General features: G+C 32.8%; 1 pseudogene; it reads left to right on the forward strand.

The window, feature by feature from the left end:
* The window catches only part of LOC149170099 (eukaryotic translation initiation factor-like), a 62,486-nt pseudogene extending 52,496 nt beyond the window's left edge, over positions 1-9,990 (forward strand).
* Positions 9,991-17,865: the final 7,875 nt, after the last annotated feature.

Here is a 17,865-nt window from a genome sequence, read left to right on the forward strand (position 1 = left end):
CAAAAAATTATAAATATAACCATAAATGCAGAGATGCAAAAGAAATAACACTTCTTTTCATTAATAGAAAAATATTGAAGTATGCTTACAAATAGAATGGAAATAAGAATAGCTTGGGTGATGGAAGCTTATCTCTGAGAAGAGATGTGGTGGCTACACGCTTCTGAACTGAGTTAGAATGAGGATCAACAATGTAAACTTTGAAATGGGAACTGATACTGTTACTCATTTCGTAGAGATATCAAAAAATTGACCCGATTTTGAAAAGGGGCGATGCAGAATACACATATTTTTTTTAGAACATAGTTTTTGGCACTTTAAATAACCGATACGATTACCCGTTTCATAGAGGTAGTAAAAACATGACCCGATTTTGAAAAGTGGTGATGCAGAATACAATAATTATTTTTTGGAGCATATTTTTGACAATTTAAATATTCTCATGTATAAAATATAAATATTCGTTTTTAAATGTTATTGATTTTTATGTTGATTTTGAAACGTGTTGATGCAACGTGTTATACATCATACCTTTTTTTTTAGAGGACTTATTTTTCACACTTTAAAATTTATTATGTCCATTTTTTTTTAAATTATGTTTACTTAAAGAATTTTTAAGTTGTTTTATTTTTATTTTTTTAAATATTGATTACTTCAAGAAAGTCATATAAAAATATATATAAAATAAGACAAAAAAATGTTAATAAAAAAAAATTATCTCATAAACTATAAAAGAATTTGGAAAAAAAAAAATATATATATATATATATATATAAGTCAAAATAGAAAAACAAAAAAAAAACATTAACAAAAACAAGAAGAAAAAAATAAAAAATAAATGAAACAAACTAGATTAAAAAAAAAAAAATAGAAAATAAAAAAAAATAAAAATAAAAAACTAGTAAAATTAACATTTAAAAAAAAACTAAAAAAACAAAAATACATTGAAATTTACCATAAAAATATAGAAATTTTAGAAATATATGTTTAAAAAAAAATATATATTAAAAAACATGTATTTAAAATTAAAAATTAAAATTTTCAAGAATCATGTATTTTCTATTTAAAAAATAAAAAATAAATTTTAAACTTACCTTTTTTATTTAAAACACAACAAAAAAAAATAAAAAATAAATAAATAAATTTTTTTATACAAATTTGATACTGATAAACAAATTTGTTTTTTTTTAATATTTAAAAAAAAAACCATTTATTAAATTTATTTTTTTTCAACAACGTTTTTTGTTTTTTATTTTATTATTTAGAAAAAAACCAATTATTAAATTTTTTTTTAAACAATGTTTTATTTTTTTTAATGAAAATTTTTATTTAAAAAAAAAAGTTTTAAAATTTTTATTTAAAAAAAAAAAATTATTAAAAAAAGGGCCACCCGGAGGGCGGAGGGGTGATTCCCGGAATCGCCCCTCCGCCCTCCACGCGGCCCGCGATGGCGCGGCCCCGGGCGGAGGGCCTGCCGGGAATCGCCCCTCCGCCCTCAGGGTGGCCCTTTTTTTAATAATTTTTTTTTTAAATAAAAATTTTAAAACTTTTTTTTTAAATAAAAATTTTCATTTAAAAAAAAAAACAAAACAAAAAAATAAAAAAATAAAAAACAAACAAACAAACAATGTTTAAAAAAAATAAACCTTTTAATAAAAAAAACGTTGTTTAAAAAAAAAAAAATAATAATTGTTTCTTTTTTAAATAATTAAAAAAAAAAAACAAATTTGTTTATCAATTAATTTAAAAAATTTTAATATATACTTTTCTAAATAAAAAAAAGAACGATATGTATTAAAAAAATTTAATTTCTTTTTGTTTTTTTAAATAGATAAATAAATGTTTCTTTAAAAATTTTAAATTTTTTTAAAATTTTTGGTTTTTTTTTTTTGAAAAGGCATATTTTTAAATTTTTTGGGTTTTTTTTTGTTTTAATTTCAGTGTATTTTTATTTTATTTTATTTTTTTTAAATGTTTTTTATGTTAATTTTACTAGTTTTTTTATTTTTTTGGATTTTTTATGTTTTTTTTATGTTTTTTTTTTTTTAATCTAGTTTGTTTTTATTTTTTTTCCTAGGTTTTTTAATGTTTTTATTTCTATTTTTATTTACTTTTATATATATATATTAATTTTGTTTTTTTTTTCCTAATTCTTTTATGGTTTATGAGATAATTTTTTTTTAATCTTTTTTTTTTTTGTCTTTTTAGTATATATATTTTTAGTTAATTAACATTTTAATCTTAATTTTAGTAGTTTTTAAATTATTTTTTTTTGTTAATTTTCTATGTTTTTATTAAATTTAGTTTGTTTTTTATTTTATTTTTTTTAAGTTTTTTTGATAATATTTTTAATTTTTTCTATTTTTACCTAAATTTTATAGTTTGTTTAATTTTTTTTTCCTTTTCCACATATATATATATATATATATATATATATATATATATATATTTTCTTTTTTTCTTTTTTTCTTTTCTTTTGACAATTTTTTTTATTGTTTACAAGATTTATTTTTTTTTCTTAAATATGTTTTTTTACTATTTATTTGTTTATAATTTTAAAGTGTTTTTTAGTTTTTTAATTTAGTTTTTTTTTTTACATTTTTATGATTGATTTTTTTTTTTTTTAGTATATGCTTTAATTTATGTTTGTTAATTTTTAAACTTTTTTTGTTTTGTTTTTTTTATTGTTTTAATTTTTTTTTTTTTTTTAATTTTATTTTATGTTTTTATTATTTGTTTGAAATGTTAATCTTTTTCAGGGTCATGATAAAATATTTTACGCTATTATTTCGAAATGTTGAAATATTACCCTTGAAAAAAAAAAAAGGGAAAAAAAAAAGTGTTATTCCAACGTTAACACTTTTTGTTTTGAAGGCGTTTTTGGAAAAAAATTTGCATAAAAAATTGGTTTTCACCGCCATTTTTAAAACATGTTCAAAATTTACTCTAGAAAAAAAAAGTGTTATTCCAGCATCAACATTTTTTGCTTTTAGCAATGTTTTTGATGTTTTTAAGAGGTTTTTTTTTGCTAGAGTTCTCGTTTTGAGTTTACAGTTCCCGTTTCAAAGTTTACATTGTTGGATCAAAGGCCTATTTATTATTAAGAAACAATGGAAAACCCTAAACATCCAAAAACCTAACCCTATGAGGTGAAGCGCCAAAACTATGGGTCCTGTTTAGGTAAATTGGTACATCAACTTCCCAGGGTCATAACTTTTGCATACGATCTCTATTTGGCTATCATAATACGTTGTTTCGAATATCTCGAAGAGAAGGCTAAAAACAAACTGGAAGTCTTGTTCGGGACGTTTTTGGTCTTTCAATTTTCCCTAAAAACGTCGTTTAGGGCCTCAAAACGGATTTGGAAGTTTAGGACTCGAAAAAATACTGAAAATAGTAATCTGTGCTACAATTAAGGAAATCGAAAAACTAAATGAGACAACGTTGGGGGTCCAAGTGGAATTGGCAGGTGGCCACTGATATCCACCTTGCTCATTCCTCCCCCCTTAGGAAGCAATGTTCCCCATTGCGTTGAGTGCCTCCATAATATTAGGAAATTTCTATTGAACCTAGTCCCTGGTGATATGTACTGCAATCTCTTATGTGTCCAATAATGGTGGGAAGCATGGTCGAGGGCTGTGCATGCCAAGGAATGGAGAATAGTTGTGCTCCAAAGCATTGTCTCCCACAACCTAGGTAATGGTATGAGGACCATATTGGAGTGGTCTAAGTTTCCGATGGGCTCTTGTAAGGCATTCTTTCTACAAATGCAACCACACTTTGTTGCCCACCTGAAACTTGTGTGGCACCCGATGTTGATCATGTCGTTGCTTGTACTTGGGATTTTCCACAATGCAGCGACGATATATCGGCCCGTTAGGTAGAGCTGCTTCGGGAGTCAGATTGAATGAATGCTTGACCTAACAGTGCAACGGTACCCCTGTGGGTGAGGAAAATAAGTCCCTATATTCTTTCATGACCGTGATCCACCTGCTTCTGCTGCGTGGAGGAACCCTTCCCGAGGGCCATGGATGTGGCTACAATCTTCCCCTTACTTTGAGAGCGAACTAGAAAGAAAATAAATTTCCTGGTATGGGAGATGATCTTACTGCATTTCTTGGCAGAGATCAAAGAGGTGGCGGTAGGTGGGGCTACCTATGGTATCCTGTGTAATGTATCACCCAAAGAAATAATCACAGAGCGAGATCTAGACTCATATACAACATGTTGGTTCCACAAGTATGTTGTCTTAATAATACATCACAAACGTCGAGAGGAGAAACATCACACACTACCTCATATGTGAAGGGCTTGATGTTGTAGGGAAGGCGACACTATTGGTTGAATCAGAGATCTCGTCCTTGGTGAACCCACCTAATGTTGTATGGCTACAGGTGTGGTATGGTCAGTAGGCCCAGCTACTTCACGACCTCTGTTGAAACAAGGACCTTTTGGTTGCCACTGTTGACAATGAATTGCAGAGACGAACCCTTCACCCACATTTGTGAGTGGAAAAGATGCACCCCCTTCTCTGGATTGTCGGGTTCATTCTTTTGGATCTTAGTGGTGGAAACATTGCGCTGGGTTCCACATTAATAATCTGCTTCCCTTTGTCATTCCTCTTGTTAGGTTCTCACTTAGGGTTGAAACATGCATCTGATTCTGAAGCGTTCGACACGGCCAACAAAGGCTACGTGTTTTGAATATTAATATAACTTATTAATTTGCATTGAGAGTTATTAATTTGTTATTAATATATTAACAAATTAATATATTTTTACGATTAATATAAATTTATTTTAATTTTAGATTTATGAAAGGTTGAGAAATTTTTGAAATACAATTTTTTTAGTGTAAAATTTAAAGAAATATCTGCACTATGTTTAAAAATTGATTTTTTTATATTTAGTAATTTTTAAGTTAAGATGTCTACCCGGCTTTGACGGTGAATGGGTGCACTGGGCACTCCTTGCAATAGATCACTGGTTCAAATCCCCCTGTGGATGCTTACCTACCAAAAAATTTTTTTTAAAGTAAGATAGTATATATAAAAATATTCTTAATTTTAATTTTATTACGATTTTAATAATACATATAGTTACAATGTGGTTAGCATTTTTTCTTTGACATATAATTGATATTTTTATGTTTAAAGAAAATGTTTATCATAAATATTAAGTGGTTTTATATTTATTAATTAACTTTAAATATAAAAATAAATATTTAAGTAATGTATAAAAAATAATTTATATAAAAAAAATGTTAAATTCACTTTTTTTTTAATATTCTTTTTTTCCTAGATTCTTCAAATAATTTTCCCAAAAATAATTTTCGTAGAGAAATTGTTTCTATATATAGATGTTAAATAAATTTCATATATATATATAAGAGATAAAGACTTTAAATAAAGTGTATATATATGATTGTAAAATATATTTTAATATAATTATAAAATTAAATATTTTTTTTAAATAAATAATCAAAATATTTTGATATAAATTATAATGGTAATTAAGATAAAAATAAAATAATGCTCCAAAATTTTATATACGCATTTCAAGGATATACCTGTAAACAGATTTATAAGCATGCCCCCATAAGGAAGCAAATTATAAACGTCTATTTTAGTTCTTGGATTTCATTTATGTTTAAATATTATAAAAGTATTTTATTTCGTACTGATTGTTTTATATTATATATTATTTATATGTGTGTTTGTTTAATTTCTATAAAATAAAATATGAAGTTAAAATAATATAATTTTAATATTTAATTATACAATATAGAAAATATTATTATAATAATTTTTAGAGATTATCTATAAAGACATAAAATAACATAACAATGACAAATTTTGAATTTTTAGGTAACAATACAAAAGAACACATTTATTCAGAGTTATTTCCTTTTAAATAGGTTATGTTTCACATGAATACTCAGTACCATAAGTTAAGCTAAGAGGCACTCTCCAACCCAGTTTAGGGTAGATGTTGTTATCTTTAACTATTTGACTCAATCAAAATAAAGCAAAATAAAATTAAACTTAAAGTAAAATAAATAAATAAAATAATAAAAAACATAAAATTCTCTAACCAAAGTATTTTCCTCATGGTATTTTTTTCTAATGTGACTTATTTAGAGGTCAATAATTAAACTAGCCTAGATGCATTTTAACTTCAAATCTACCAAGTGTCTAGAGATGACATCTCTGAATTTACCAAGTATCGAGAAAGATGAGATCTTTGGTTCCTCTCGACACTTAGTAGATACTTAGTAGATCTAGAGCTAAAATAGATCTAGGCTGGTAGACTATTATAATATTCCTTTTTTTTACACTAAAGGGGTTCGGGTGAGCAGAAACTGTTCACTCGAGCCAATCACCACGCTCCATTTTCATCTTCCTCCATCCAGTAAAAATACGACACATGGAAAAGGTTTTGCATGACCATTTTTCATCTACCTTCGACCTCAATGCCATTAACCAAGGTGTATGAGCTCAAGTTTTCTGGTTCACAAAGTTTGTCATCGCACCAGTCACCTGAGTGGATGTGACATTGCTTTGAACCTGCTCAATGCTCTTCCTCGCTTGCTCTTCCAAAGTGTCAGACTGGGTCTTTGGCGAAGAGATTGGGCATCGATTCGACTTCGATGCCATTGACAAAGGTGTATGAGCTTGAATTCTCTAGTGAAAATGTGACATTCAAATTACTTGCACAATGATATCCTTCATAACGTGGCCCGTGAATACGAAATACTTTCACAATTAACAAAAATTGGGAGGACAACAATTCTTACTTGATTTAAAGGATAGAAAGATAATAATGCTTATCTGATTCAAAAGGTTTGTACATTAAGCCCCTTGTACTACTTTCCAGCCTAATTGACTTAGCTAAACTAAAATGAAAGATGTCAAGCAAGTGATGGGGGTAACAAGGCTGGAGAGAGGAGCCCATTTTCACAAATTTGAAACACAGTAAGATTCACTAGTCCACATGATGGTGTGTAGTGCTATGAACATGCAGGTGGATAGGCATAGAGTTGGTGCATGGTAACACAAAGCTTAGTTACATCAAGGTAGGATTCTTAGTTCCCCACATTTGAGGTAATGGTGGATCTATAGAATCAGGAACCAACCACACTGCTTATCGAACATTCTATTCCTCACAATGATATGTCTTTATACCTCACCGGGCTCTTGAACTATCTCTTGTTAACTTATATATGTCTCTCCATAATCATTAAAGTAGATGCAACCACTTATTTTTCATAAATTCAAAAGAGAAATGATCCTTCCTGAAACTAGTAGCTTTTAATGAAAGAGAGAAACTAGGGAGTATTTCCAAAGAATTGGCATATCAAGCACAACATTAGTGTACTATGACCAAGAATATGAGGATACTTACTTCGTTGTTGCTTTGGGTCTTGATATCGATGTTTTCTGGGTACAAATGTAGAGCCTACTCTAGAGCCTATTACTGTTGCAAGTGAAAATCTAGATACAAAGGTGAAAGTCATGAATAAAGCAACATATTACATTGGTGTTGACCCAACAAAAATGATAGAAGTTAGGGGATTTCGAGGTTTTGTGGAGGTTAAAAGCATCCTACTCCCTAGGATGTGAAAGGTAGCCCAACCATTTTTAAATCAAGAGCCAACTTGCAAAGACCCTATAACAATAGCAAAAAATCCAAAGGTAATTGAACTGAATTAATTTAATTAGTTTTAGGTGACGTGACATGAAATAACATTCATAGATTTGTAGCCACAAATTTGTGACTAGTTTCAGGAAACATGACATGAAATAGCATTCACATATTAGTATCACTATGAGAAAGTGTTTGTAAACACTGTGTCATAAATCCCCTAACAAATTGGAGAGATCAAGGAAATCTCTATAGAGCATCGTGGTTTAAAATAGTCTAATCATCTTAAAGGATTTATGTCCTCTACCAGAAGCAAGCAAGAAAGAAAGTCACTTCCAATACCATCACTTGTTGTATCATATCATATCTTGGTCTAGGTAGTAGTGGAGCATAAAACCCTTCAACAATTATTTACTAAAACACTAGTGCACACTCAGAGGCTTTCAATACGATGCAGAAGAGATGAAGTATAAATCCATTGGAAGGCAGAAAGGATTCCAGGAAGGGTGCCTACAAAGCTATGTAATAGACTAAAGGATGTCCAAAGTGGAATGTATTTTCCATAAGAAAACTAAAAATTGTTCAACGTGCAATGCTTTTGACATGCAAAGAATGAAAGGCCTAGTTAGTGAGTGGCTTCACAAAAGGTGTGGTTTAGTCGAGAAGCATTCCTTCCAACTGGCTCTTTGTAGCTTCACAAAAGGTGTGGTTCAATAGAGAAGCATGCCTTCCAACTGGATCTTTGAAATTTATTCAAGAAACATTTGATACGTCATCATTGTATGTTATGATACTTTTAATTTATTTACCTAGATTTTCTAGGTAGCTAAAATGTTTAGTATCATAGCAATCTTGCAATTCCAAATCCTCAAACGACTAGCCAATGAAAATTGATGAAGCCTTGTTTATACATTATTATCACTATGCATGATTGTAGTGCTTATAGGGGTTTGGTTATCATTTTTCTTGTCAGGAGCAACTGAACTCACAATTTTCAAAATTTCATGTTTCATTAGGCTCGGGGCTTGGACCAACAACTACTTTAGTGAAGGTTGTAGATTGTTGTTCCTTGGTTGGATAGGAGGGGAATCTTGTCAGAAAAGAATAAAGTTTTAAAAACTGTGAGGGGGATACTGAACAAATTAACCCCAAAAAAGTTTGGTGTTCTCAAATATCAACTAATAAATTCAGGGATCAATTCAACATACAATCTACCATGTGTAATGCATCTTATTTTTGACAAGGCAGTGTTGGAACCAACATTAACCCATGTATGTCAAGTTGTGTCATGATCTAAGTACAAAACTCCCTCAATTTCCACCTGAAGAACCAAATGAAAAACCAATAGAATTCTAGAGGATACTTCTTAACACTTGCCAAGAAGCATTTAAAGGTGCATACAATTTTCCAGTAGAAATCAAGCAAATGATAACCCCAAATCAAGAATTTGAGTGTCGTGACAAGGAGAAGATGGTAAATCTTTGCACTCTAGGAAATATAAGGCTAATTGGGGAGTTGTTCAAGCAAAAAATGGTACCAGAAAAAATTGTTCAACATTGTATTCAACATTTTTTAGGCCAGGATGCAAAGTCTCCTCCAGCTGAAGAAAATGTGGAGGCTCTTTGCCAACTTTTCAACACCATTGGAAAACATCTTGAAGAAAACCCTAAGTTGTGTTCTATCAGCGTCAATGAAGCAGTAAGTTAATAATCAACTATTGGCATCTCGAATGAGATTCATGGTTTGTGATGTTCTTGTCTTGCATGCTAATAAATGGATCCCTATACATGAAGAGATAAAAGCTAAATTTATAAATGAGATCCATTCAGAAGTCGGACAGAAGCTTGGTTTAAGGCCTAGATCAATAAAAATGGACAATGGTCATGGTGCATCCAATGTTATGGGTACGGGTGCCAGAAATAATTTTGGTATTGCTAGACGTGAAGAGATAAAAGCTAAAACTATAAATGAGATCTATTTAGAAGTTGGGAAAAAGCTTGGTTTAAGGCATGAATCAATGAACATGTGCAATGGTTGTGGTGCATCTAATTTTATGGTTATGGGTGTCAGAAACAATTTTGGTATTGGACGGCCTGGAGGTTCGATGCTTGGAATGGCTGCAATGGTTCAAAATATTCCTGGGATGCCTGCAATGTACAATGATGGTTTGGAAGGCCTATCTAGTGGATTACTAAACAAAAATGAAATTCTAATGCCACCTCTTGCTCTACCTCCAAGTCAAGTTCATTCCCAAGCACCTGTTTTAAATCCTTCAATTGGTAATACAATGCTTTTGCCACAGGGCACTAGGGGTTTTTTTACTAGTAAGTCAAGTGCATTAATGTAGAATTCAATAGCCAGGCTGCCAAATGTAGCGACAACTAAGCCTCTTATTCAAGGTCTATATGGAGGATCTAAATATACTGTAGATATTACTAAAGTCCAATAATTTGAGAAAGATAGGTTCTCAGCTAACATGTATGTTATGGAAAAACCTTTAGCCTCAGGAAAACCACCTGTTGAATTACATAAAAATTCAAAATATTTTGGAGTAATTTACTATTCGAGACTGTGAAGAAGCAACGTTGTGTGTTTAGGAGTTGAAGTGGCTAGACTACTATCCTAAATTTGTAACGAACAAATTTCCTATACTAAGAGGAATGCTCTAATACCATGTAATGAACAAATTTCGTATACTCAAAGGAATGCTCTGATACCAATGTAGCAAACAAGGTTCGTTATAGTAGGTTAAACACTTCAAAAGACTTGGAATATGAAGATCTCCATTGAAGACACAAGAATACATGTTAAAATGTATGAATGAGTATGATGTTACAAATGAGAGTGAGGATCTACTTATATACCCTAGGCAGGTGTCCCTTTATGAACGATCATGTCCTTAGGGACATGCCTTTTCATTAACTAATTAATCATTATTTATGATGTGTTATATTTACATTATTTATATCTATATTTTATTCATAACATTGTCTTCCTCCTCAAAAAGATTTTTCCTCAAAGTTTGTTGATGAAAAGGCTTGATCTCTTTTTCTATTTTGAATATCTTATCTTCTCGAAACTGCGATCTTCGTTGATACAAGACAATATGATCCTCTAAGTGATAAACAAAATTGTTGCACTGAGAAAGGATCAGACCATCCTAGATCAATCTTCTGAGGCACTTTGCAATTACTTGATAGTTGAGATAAATTGATATCATCAGACTGGATTGTGATGAAATCATTATCCTTGGAAACATAAGTCTGTTGTTTCTATTTTGAGTCATACAAATACGTGAATTGATTGAGTTGTCTACACTTGTGATTCAGATATAGATAAGGAGTTATTTTGGTTTTTCTTTCCTTCATCACGTGTGTAGCAATACTATGATTTACTTCAGGTGACGATGTTGTTGAATTGGTTACAAAACCTCACTTGGGATGTTCATTGTCTGAACTGCAACATCTAAGTGTGCCTTTTCTTCAACTGACTTGTCTTATTTATGAGTTGTGATATTCACTCACTCAATATTTATTTCTTTTTCTTCAACTTGGACTTCTACATTCAATGCTTCCTTCTCGATAAGTTGTTGTACCTTGTTTTCCAATGACTTATTGTCCTTCTTAAGCTTCTTAATTTGCATTAGTAATTTTTCACTATGGTCTTTAAGCCGAGAAACTTCTTCATTTTTGTTAGCGGTGATCTTGTCAACTTCTCTTTGCATATTTTGTAGTACTTTTTTACCTTCTTAAGAAATTATTTTTGAAATATCTTGTATGTCTTATGGTGTGACTGAATCTGGCTTCAAAGTAATGATTGTAGCATTATTTTTTTCTTTCTGTATGAAAATGTCAATTTTTTATTTTTTGGTATTTAGTATAAAGGACCCTAAGGTTTCCATCCAGGGTGAACCCAGAATAATGTCACCTTGGTCGTTTCATAGGGTTTGAACAGAGAATTGTGGTGTAAATGTATAGTCTCCAATGTTTAATTGTAAATTGGTTATGTCATAATTTTTGTTGTCAAAAAAATCTAATTTTTCGATTATATTTGACTCGAGAATCACTAATTGGTTTGCGATTTTAGGCTTTATATCATTTTTACCTTTGGCGGGTGAGCTATAAATAATAACATCTTTTCCCACAATAGACCCTCTAATTCTAAATAGTATTGAAGCATAATTACGTGAGGTTTCCAGAAATCTTCCTTCATTTCAAGACTAGAATCCATTATTTTTTGGTTGACTCCATTTTGTTTTACTGAGATAGACATAAGGTTTAAAAGGCAACACTTTTATTCTTATTATTAATTTATAAATTTCTTCCTCTTATTTTTAATGGAATTTGAGATTATAAAAATATATTCTCTTTCCTAATCATTTTTTTTTCTTTGTAATTTTTTTTATTCCACTAAATTAATATTAAATAAAATTTCAAAAGTAATTTTTCTTATTATTCCACTAAATCACTATTAAAATACTTGGCAAGTGTTGACTTATAATCCCTTGTCCTTTTACTTCAAATTTTACATAAAGGCTTGACTGGATTTGGCAAAAAAAAATTATAATTCTCTTCAATTTAATGTTTAATAAACCTTAAAATTTAATACAAACTTTATGAATCTTTATGACTTCTTTTAGATGGAAGTTGAACTTTATATATATATATATATATATATCTATATATATATATATATATATATATATATATATATATATATATTTCAACTCTTTTTACTATAACCTTGACGGCGGCAGGTATATGGAAGTAGAGACGATTGTAGGATGGTTGGCAAGATGACCAGTCATGACAGTGGAGTAGGCAGAAGAAGCGATGAATGGCGATGAAGGATAGGGCCCAGTGGATAGGAACGACGGTCGACATGGAATTTGAGGATCCTTGGTGGACAGTGATGGAACCAACGTACGGACAGTGATTTGGGGGTGATGGAATAGGGACTTGCGGGTGGCAGAAAGAACACAGGCAAGTGGACGGTCAGGTGACTATGATGGAAGTTTATCAAAAACAAGTATGTGGAGGATAAAGTGGAGAAAGGGTTCAGTGGATGTGTTGTATGGTGGATTCTTCTGGCGATAGATGGATTTTTTGGGGAGTTCCGATAGGTAGCAAGGTGCGACTGCATTTGTGCGTGGCTGGAAGAAGGGGTGAGCGGCTGGCAAGGGAATGAATGGATCAGTGAACTATCAACAATGCCGAATTTGTTAGCCGACGGGTAAAGTGTCGAAGTGTGGAGTAACTATTTGTGGCTCCAAAGAGGATCAGTCTCCAATGGCAGCGACAATACTGAATATGGACGGTGTGTGACAGAAGAATTTGCAATGGGCGAGTAAATTGGTTTCAAACAACGACTGTGTGTGGGCATAGGGCGGGGTCAGAGACTACAACAAGCAAGAAGTAATGAGGTCATGAGAGGCGTTGACCTGTAACGGGTACAGGGATGAGTGACTGCAGAATATGGTGATGTGGTGGAGTTTTGGCGGCTCGGTCGACGGCTGTAGCGATCTGTCCCGATGGCCAGGTAGTTGTTTTTTAAATTTAATTTATTTATTTGTTTTCTTATCATATATATATATATATATATATATATATATATATATATATATATATAGATAGATATATATATATATATATATATATATATATATATATATATATATATAGATATATATAGATATATATATATATATATATATATATATATATATTTCAACTTTTATATTTTTATATTTTTAATATGTATATTAATTTATTTTTAACTTTCCCCTTTTTTTATATTATTTTTTCCAATTTTTTTTATATATTTATTATTATTGTTATTATTTTTCCTTATATTGTAATTTTGTTTTTCTTGATAACTTTTTTTTTTAACTCCTTTCTATATATATATATATATATATATATATATATATATATATATATATATATATTTTAATGGCCAAAAGCCTAACAATGAATTCGGTAGAATGGAGAATCTCTAAGACTGGTGTAGTGAAACACCTAAATCATGATGACAACAAGGTTGATTATAGGTTGATGGCCAAAGGTCGGAACAGATGTGGCTTTGTGTAGCGGTTGAGTGGATAGAGGATCGAATAACTCTGATACCAATGTAACGAACAAAGTTCGTATACTCAAAGGAATGCTATGATACCAATGTTGTAGGAATTCTCTACAAATCTCGCTCTGAGACCATGTAGAAAATCTGACTGTAGGTTAACCCGATAATGCAATATAAATCAAAGCAGAATATTATAACCTACTTCTACTATCAATTTGCAGAAGCTTAAAGATCGAGTTGAACACATATAACCAAAAGAAGAAGAATTAATGAACCATACACATGAAAAAACTTTGGGGAAAGCCTCAGCTAAAAACCTCACTATCTGTATTATCATACAAGGTGGAAATACATAGGAATTATACAAAGCCTTAGCTCTCACAGCTAGCCAGCTCTCAGTATAATCCTCATAGATGCTCATAGGCAATCTTGGTTTCTCTCCAGACTTCCTCTCTTCCCTCCAAGCTCCTATTTCCTTGTGCTATTCCTCTGGGACGATTCTCCTTCAACCAAGTGGAACACTATCTCACACACTGTCAGAACTGCGCAATCCTCGAGGAATGATACCTTGATTGCATGCATGAGTTTTCTTTATAAGAAAAAACATGCCACTGATAGTACATTGTCCTTGAATTTAATATCAACTGGGTCTTTCTCAGAATAGACATGCATGAGTTTCTAATGAGGGAATCTTCAGTTAACTGGAGTACACCAGTTGAGTGCATGCAGGCATCAACTGACTGTTAACTCTCTATTAGTTCCTCAAACAGTTTGGAACTAATTTAGCTGGACTTAACTCAGTAAACTGAGTTAACTGATTACAACTCAAATATAACTCAATCTTATCTCCTTAATTTAAGGGATAACTCTTGCATGACTTGAAAAAAACTTCTAACTTGAAGTTCTCCAACTAATTAATTTGAAAAAAATTTAATTAATTTTTTCCAAGTAGTTGTTAAGACTAAATTTGATTTTAATTCACAATTTAATTCAAGGACAAATTAAATTGGAATATTCTTGTTGCCACATTTCAACACTCCCTCTCAACAAGAAATGGATTATCTGCCACCCCATCCTGTCTCTATGGAACTCGAATTTACACTTTGACAATGCCTTTATCAAAATGTCAGCATCTTGCTCCTCTGTCGAAATATACATTGCAGCAACATGATCCTCCTCGATCTGTGAAAAGCCACGAGCAATAAATCTTGCCTTATGCTTCTCCACATTACCATCAACAACTTGCTTTACCTTGTAAAGCCAACGAGAAATCGCAACTGACTAGTTCTCCAGTCTCCGAACCACGTCCCAAACATTGTTACGAACTATGAAGTCATACTCCTCCACCATACCATCAACCCAATTCGGCTGCTGCACTGCTTCCTCAAAGGAAGATGGCTCGGTCTCAACACATTCCCCAGCAAGGGCCATGTATCCAGTATACCTCTCAGGTGACCTCCTCTGTCTGCGCTGAGAAAATGGTACTCCCACATTCTCTCTCTCATCCTTCAACAATCTGTCAGCTTCTCTTGTGTGCTTCCATCCATCTCTGGAAGACTCTGCTTGAGTGGATGTCTCACTCTTGGAATCTCTGCATGCGGCTTCTCCGCATCAGTATGAGGCTCCTCCTCCTTAGGAACCAATAGTTCCTCCACAGCCTTTAGTTGGATCTCCCTCTCAAGGGAAACTCGCATGGCCTTTTGCTCATCAAACTTGAGATCTCTATGAATCAATGTCCTCTGACTGGTAGGCAAGTACACCCACAAGTATCGCCAACTCTACTATCGGCTCAAGCTTCTTTCGTGCATCCTTTTTCACATGGCAATATACCAATGAGCCAAAGATCCTGAAGTGACCCACACCTAGTCTCTTACCAAAGAAATCTTCCTCTGGTGTCTTCATCCCAAGTATGCTTCATTGTGGATGCCGTCGAGAATCGTCCACACAAATTAGTATGAACTCTCTCTAAGATAGCCTCTGCTCGACTGTCTCGATCATGAAAGGAAGACTTGGTGTACTTTCCCAAGGTACAACCTTTGCATGTGTCAACTTGCTCAAGTTTACCTTTGGGAAGTCTTGTAGATATCTTTTGCATTATCTTCAAAGCCCCATGATGCAAATGGCCCAACCGCCTGTGCCACAACTCACCAATGTCTTGGATTTGCACCAATTTTGCTTTCGTACTTAATGTTGCACAATCATCTACCTCTATTTTATAAAGATTCTTCACCCGAATCCCTATCCTCTTGGTCTGACCCGTGGCTATGTGTCTTAGGAATGCCTTTCCTTTACTGAAGACAACATTGTAGCCTTTGTCCTCCAACATCGCGACCGATACCAAGTTCTTCTTCAGTCCAGGCACATACTTCACATCTGTCAAGGTGATAGGAGCTCCATGCTCCCTCTGAAAAGCAACCGTGCCCACTCTTGAAACACTATACCTTCCATCGTCACCCATCTCTATGCACATCTTGAGGTCTTTCTCCTCCAAGGCACTAAATTATCGCCGCTCATGTGGAATGAGGCTCCACTGTCAAGATACCAGACACAACCCATCATCGATGACACCATGCATGCAATGAGGGTAAAGTCCATTTCGAACTGAGAGGCTAATGAATCACCTTCTGATCCTTCCAAGGATCCCTTCTTAGACTTCTTCGATGGGCAATTAGTTGCATAATGTCCCATCTCGTGACAATTAGAGCATCTTACTTTAGACTTGTCACTGTTCTTCCCTCCATGAGAAGAATACGATTTGAAATGGGAAGCCTTCCCATTCCCTTTCCTTGCCTTACTTGCTAAGGCCAGATTTTCTTCATCATCATCCTTGGATGAAGAACCATCTCGTGTGCTCCTCCTGATCTCCTCTTGCATGAGATCCGACCACAGTCGTTCCCAATCTGGCAATTTCTCCCTTCCATTCACAGAGTCCTAGTAGCTATTCCAACTCTTTGGAAGGCCAAGGAGAGCGAGGCTCACCATATCATCATCGACAGTAGTTATTCCCACACTACCAAGCTCATCTCTACAAGTGGTGAGCTTGTTCAGATATGTGGAAATAGTATCGCCCTTCTCCATCTTGATTCTTCGAAGCTTATCCTTGAGCGTAAATTTCCTCTCGTCGTTGTTGTTCTAGTAGAGGTCCTTCAATGTCCTCCACATTGAAAATGGAGTATCCTTCTGTTGAAAATAGCAACAAGAAATGCTAAATATAGAAGTGCTAAAAATAGCATTGCTATAAATAGCATTTCGGGATACATTCCAATTTTAGTTAGTCCCTGAACTAAAATTGAGAATTAAAACTCGAATTTGATATTAGCAGTTGTTTGAAAAATAATTAATTAATTCATCTTGAGTTAATTAGTTGGAGAAAATCAAACATGAAGTCTATGTGAAGACATGCAACAGTTTTCCCTTTGATTGAGGAAGTTATCCCTTAATTAAGGAGATCAGGATGAGTTGTACTTTGAGTTGCATTAGTTAGCTCAGTTAACTGAGTTAAGTCCAATTAGATTAGTTCCAATAGTTTGTGGAACTGATTGTGAGTTTAGTTAGTTAATGCATGCATGCATGTAACTATTGTACTTCAAATAACTGAATATTCTCTCATAAATAACTCATGCATGTCATTTCAGTCAGAGACCCAGTTGAGATCAGAGGATGGGACATTGTACTATCAGTTGCAGGAATATTCCATTGAGGATATCTCTTGCATGCAGAAGGAATTCATTCCTTGGAGATTGCGTAGTTACTTCTGAGTTTGGTGAGTTGTGTGAGAGGTTAATTCACACAGGTGGCAGCCAGAGGACCCAAGAGAAACTGCACAAGGAAATAGGAGGCTTGGAGGACTGAAGGAAGGCATATGTTGTGTCTATTCAGTCTATGAGTAGCATTGAGGGATTGTACTGAGAGTTGGATAGCTTGTGAGCTAAATCTTTGTGTAATCCGGAGATATTTCCACTTGTATGATAATACAGATAGCGGGGTTTTTAGCTGAGGCTTTCCCCAGAGTATTCTTCTATGTTCATGTGTGATTGATTTCTCATTCTCTGTTATATGTGTTCTATTTGATCTTGCTCAAAATCGATTAAGCTTCCACAAGTTTGTTTGTAGAAGTAGATCAAATATTTTGCTTTAATATATT

The sequence above is a fragment of the Pinus tabuliformis genome, chromosome 4_2, assembly GCF_031772625.1.
Source record: "Pinus tabuliformis cultivar Carrire ecotype Pingquan chromosome 4_2, CPIR1, whole genome shotgun sequence".
Lineage (NCBI taxonomy): Eukaryota > Viridiplantae > Streptophyta > Pinopsida > Pinales > Pinaceae > Pinus > Pinus tabuliformis.